Source organism: Chiloscyllium punctatum, chromosome 39 (assembly GCF_047496795.1).
Source record: "Chiloscyllium punctatum isolate Juve2018m chromosome 39, sChiPun1.3, whole genome shotgun sequence".
Classification (NCBI taxonomy): Eukaryota; Metazoa; Chordata; class Chondrichthyes; order Orectolobiformes; family Hemiscylliidae; genus Chiloscyllium; species Chiloscyllium punctatum.
Window position 1 is genome coordinate 53711050 of NC_092777.1, and position 6000 is coordinate 53717049.

Consider the following 6000-nt stretch of genomic DNA (forward strand, 5'->3'; position numbering starts at 1 on the left):
AGCTTTTCCACTGTGCTGTAAGAATATATCATCCAATTTAACAAGCACTGAAAATGTAAAGACATTATTAAATATCTAATCTATCTCAAAATATTAATTTTCCTAGAACAAATTATGGTCTAGATTTAGAAAACATATTAGAAACCGCATACTCATTTAACGCCCATTTGAATGAAGATATAAAGATTTTGTTTCAATGGAAAGCATGACGATGTATACAACACTGTAATGGTTGACAGACATGCTGCTTTTCCTGTATAAATTCAAGGACAAATTATTAGTCTTGTTTGCTTTCTATATTTCACTAGTGATCAATGTATTGAACACATACGTAGTGCTGGCGGATGTGAACTACCCACACCCAAGGTCTGCCTTGGACCTGGCTCCATTCCAAACTGACCTTAACTGACAGTGAATTCTATTACAAATTATTGCTTCCCATCATGTTAAATTACATTAACTGCTGCATTCAGTTACTTATGATGTGAATTCAGCAGCAATTTTCCAGTTAAAGGCTCTGAGTAACCCAGTAAGGTATTTATTGACATAAAATGTTTTCCACTGGATAAGAATATAAGATATTCTCGACCAACTTTTGAGATTAATGCTGAGTACTGAAACAAAATAGAAAATAATGTTTTGTGCAGCTCAATTTCATTTCAACACAGTGAGGTAAGTAATATAATAGCTTCGTTTAGTAACCATTCTTTCCTGCACAGAAAAAGTTGGAATATGTGTGATCCCAGCTCTTTTCACTGTTTGATGTAACTTACATACACTTAGTCGAATGAATATCCCAGATGAACAAATAGAAAAGCCTCCTCTATTGGTTTAGTGAAAATATTCATTAAACATCCCAAGTTTATATCTAGGTTTGTACCCTGGCTATACAGTTATTGGATCTCATTCAAACTAATATCAGGGTACTGCAATTAACATTTTCTCCCTCAAGTTCAGAAAGGGATTATCCTAACTAATGTGCAGTGATACTGGTGTAAGTGTGTAAACGTATAGCTACATAAATGTATGTGTGTGACTTGCCAGATGAGGATAGATTGTGGTTCACCTTTGGTGATTGCTTCAATTAAGTAGCTTGCAAACACTCACTGTTAAGATTCACAGATAAATAATGATATCTTGGAATAACAAGTGTGTGTAATTGGCAAAAATGAATCAATATCCCAGCAATAATTAATGTAATTGATGGAGGATTGAGCAAGTTTTGTTATGATAAATAGTGGTGCAAATAATTGGAAACATCAAGATTTCACCAACGGGAGTTAGGCATCTAAATAAATGGTCAGGCACAAATAATCTCAACCGATGTGAAAATGAAATACAGCAAGAGAATCAATTAAAGCTTAAAAAAAACTTTACGTTCAACGTCTTAACTACTTTATTTAGCATGAAAGTAAATCCAAAAACGTAATTCTAACTTAGGTGTAAGAAAACTGATTACATGTCTGGAAGCTTCAGTAACTCCAGTGCTTTTTAATTCGGAGCCTGGCTTTTGCACCTTATCCCCTGCAAATATTTAGAATTTTGTACTAACAGGACAATAAACGCAGTCTTGAATCGATGGGAGTAATATATGCACATTCTAACAAAAAAAGTAGAAATAAATTCAAATTATTTTGTCTATTTATTACAATGAGTGTAGTTTCTACTTTTAAAACCACTTCATCAGGCGTCCCGCTATTCCACATATGAAAGCCATGAGAAGTATTTGAAATTGCACAAGAACCGTTTTCTAGTTCTCATTGACTGTTTATCTACAGTTAAAGGAGGTTCCTTTGACGTAATTTACAACTCTGCCCGCCCCCCAATGTTCTGTTACCATAGCTGCAAAGCAAATGTAAGCACAGCTGTTTATTCATAGCAAATACCAGGAAACCACAGTAAAACACTGTGAAACTCTATCGTCTCAACTATGTCATACAACTGCAGGCTTTTATAGTTCAATAGAGGGCTGTCTCAGACTTTGGAAGGCAATGTCGTGACCATGTGCTTAGTGTTAAAAACACAATTTAAAAGAACAGCGGTATTGAGTTCAATGAGACCTCAGTTTAGATTGAACCTTTTTTTTCAACAGGCAACAGACATTCTGGGTAAATGCACAGAATGCATAAACTTCATCGAGCTCCGAACTTCACTCATCTTCTCAGCTATTGTCTGCATGAACTCAATGGGCCGAATTGCCTTCTGCCGTATCAGAATCGCCGATGACTTAGATTTCAGCCGAAGTATTTTACCGTACACATACTTTTTTTTTACTTCGTGTGTTTAGCTGGAATTGTCATAATGAATCATCAACTTCATCAGGCATTATTAGAAAAAGTTCCAAAAAGACGTCCAACTCATCCGATGTCTCCTTGGAAACGACACTCCTCGTTTGCAAAATACATGTTACTGAACAGTCCACTGAGCCAGAGGGTGGGGACAGTTAGCAGTACACGCATTTCCTGTGAGTCACAGAACGTAAGAAAGACTCTGCTTTTCAGAAGAGAGGACAAATTCTACTAGAAATGACAGGGAAGTTAGAGAACGTGAGGGAAGGAAGCAAGTTTGAACACCGTATGATCAATCATTCTCTGCGTGGAAATCTCTGACTGAGTGTAAACACTGATGAAGGCAGCGCTAAAAATCATACCATGTGTACAGGCCACGCTAAATAATACAGATATACTTGTTAAAGTTTTTCAGATGTAATATATATTTAATTCTTTTCGGCATCATTGACAAAGTTGATGTTTACCGCCCATCCATGATTTCTTTGAGGAAGTAATGTGGTGTTTGAACAGCAGCATTTAATGCAACGAAAGTGCGCCCAAGGTTTTGTTATGTAGGAATTTCCAGCACTGTGCTTCAGTGAGCGTAACAATGACCATATCTATCCGTGTTGCCCTTTATTAATAAACCAATGATCCAAAAAGCCTTCTTGACAACTATTTCAACTGGCATAATTATCTTCAGAGAATTTTGCACCTGAACCAAGAGGTTCCCATGCTCCTGCATTCCTCTCAAAGTAGTACATTGAGCTTGTATTGTGTCTCCATGTTTAATTTACCAAAATGCATTACCTCACATTTCTCTGCATTAAAATTCATCAGCCAGGTGTTTGCCCAAGTGATTAAAACCCATCTCCAATATATAAATCAGAACAAAAACAGTCCCAACACTGATCCCTGGGAACACAACGTTCAACTTCTCTCCAGTCTGAGAATGACCCATCTTTTAGTCAACTTCTAATCCATGCTACCAAGGGCCCATCAGTCTCAAACATTTTTGATTTGTTAACCAACCTGCCATGTGGCAACCTATCAAAGTCAAAACATACATTATCCATTCCTTTCTCTGGCAAAAGTGAGGACTGCAGATGCTGGAAATCAGAGTCTAGATTAGAGTGGTGCTGGAAAAGCACAGCAGGTCAGGCAGCATCCATGGAGCAGGAAAATCGACGTTTCGGGCAAAAGCCCTTTGTCAGGGCTTTCTCTGCTCAATTGCTGTTTTGTCTCTGGGCTCCATCTCCACCTGTTGTTCACTTCTTTCCCTTCCCCCTCCCTCCCCACCCCCAATATCCAACATAAATACCAACTTGCCCAGCTACAATATGTTCTGAAGAATGGTCACTGGACCTGAGATGTTGACTCATCCTTCTCTCCACAGATACTGTCAGATGTACTAAGGTTCTCCATCAGTTTCTGTTTTCTGGTGCTCTGACAGTGGTTGTTTCACACGTGGATTTTATTCAAACTGATTGAGGGAGGTAGTGCTTAAGCCTCTTTGCAGTGAGTAAACTTTGACAAATGATATTTTGAGTTACACATGCCCTATTTGAATCCTGTATCCTAACTGTGAGTACAATGCTTTACTGCATTTTATTACTGAAGTCGGGATCTGGCCACAATCAGATGGAAAAGCATAGAACAGAATTCTCAGGTAATGTTTAACATATAAATGTCCATAAAAACCACTTATAAAGTGGAAGGACTTATAAAGTGTTGTGAAGATTTTATACTAGAATGCCATTCCCTGTTTCGATTAATTGTGGAGAAATGATTTGCAGTTTTCTCACCTTCTAACACATTATAGTGTCATGAACATTTCAAGAATGAAGTAAATTAATTCTCCTTCTACTCATTCAGTTAGCATAGATTGGCTTAGAAATATGACATCATTGCCAAAGGTCAACAAGAAATAACGCTAGTAGACTTATTTCCTACAGGTGGTGGCTTACCTGTAACGTCCAGGATTTAATAATCACCAACCCCAGGCTAATGTTCTAGTGTCACCGTATCTTGGCAGGTGGGGAAATGTGAATTCAATAAAATTTGGAATATGGCTGCCATGTGACCACTGTCAATTGTCCTAAAGGTGCATCCAGTTCCCTAATATCCTTTAGGAAAGGAAATCTGTCATCCTTACTTAATTCTGTCCTACATGTGAGTCTAGATCCTCAGTAAAGTGGCTGATTCTTAATTGCCTTCTGAAACAGTCTGGCAAGTCACTCAGTTGTATCAAATGGCAGGGAGTCGAAAGAAAAATATTAAGCCAGACGGATCGTATGGCGTTAACCTGGGCACCGGCAATGACCACAGCAAACCCAGCCCTGACAACTTTGCAAAGTCCCCCTCACTAACAAAGTGGGTGGAGAGGTGTGAAAATTGGGTCAACTGTCCCATAGACTAGCTAAGCTAGAGCCAGGTATAGTCATCCTCATGGAATCATACATTTCAGGCATAAGCCCTTCATCAGGTTCATCCCGAAACATTGATTCTCCTGCTCTTCAGATGCTGCCTGACCAGCTGTGCTTTTCCAGCACCACACCCTCCACTCTGATCTCCAGCATCTGCAGTCCTCACTTTCTCCTCATAGAATCATACCTCCTGGGGTATATCCTGTTCCACCAAACTGACAAACACACCAGACTCACTAGCACAGATTTATACAGTTGGGAGGGAGCTGCCCTGGAGTCCTCATTATTGACTCCAGATCCCATGTTGTCTCATTGTATCAGATCAAACATAGTCAAGTAAACCTCCTGTTGATTACTATTTATTTCTCCCCTCCCCAGCTGATTAATCAGTTCTCTGTGTTGAACAGTTCTCAAGGTAGCAAGGTTACAGAATGTATTCTGGGTGAGTGACTGCAATGTCATCACCAAGGGCACTCAGTAGCATCACTACTGACCAAACTGGCCAAGTCCTAAAAAAACCATAAGCTAAGAACGTAGGAAATAGAAGCAGGAGTAGGCCATCTGGCCTGTCGAGCCTGCACCGCCATTCAATAAGATCATAGCTGATCTTTTCATTGCACTCAGCTCTACTTACTCACCCACTCACCATAATCTGTCATTCCAAGTTTTGTCAGACTGATTTACATAATATATCAAGGAACCAACAAGAGGAAAAACCTTCTCGTCCTCTTTCTTACCAATCTAACTGTAGGGGCTGCATCTGTCCATGACCGTATTGGTAAGAGTGACCACCATACAGTCTCGGGGAGATGAAATCCTGTCTTCAAGTTGAGGATATCCTCCATCAAGTCTGTCAATACCAGTTAGCTAAATGGCGCAATCCTTGGACAGATCTAACAGCTCAAAACTGTGTAATCAATAGCACTGGGTATCATCAGCAGCCAAATTGTATTCAGCCACAATCTGTCATTTTATGATCTGCCATATACCCACTCTGCCATTATGATCAAGCTGAGAGAGCAACCCTACTTCAGTGAAGCAGAGCATGGCAGGAGCAGCATCAAGTATACCTATCAAGGATGTGTCAAACTCGAGAAGCTTCAACATAGGACTATTTACATAACAAACAAAAGAGACATTCATGTAGTTTTTATTTTAAGTCATTCATGGACTGAGGGTGTCACTGACTAGGCTAGCATTTATTGCCAATCCCTAAGTGCCCAGTGGGTAGTTAAGAATCAACCACATTGCTGTGGGTCTGAAGTCACGTATAGGCCAGACCAGGTAAGTATAGTTATTTCCTT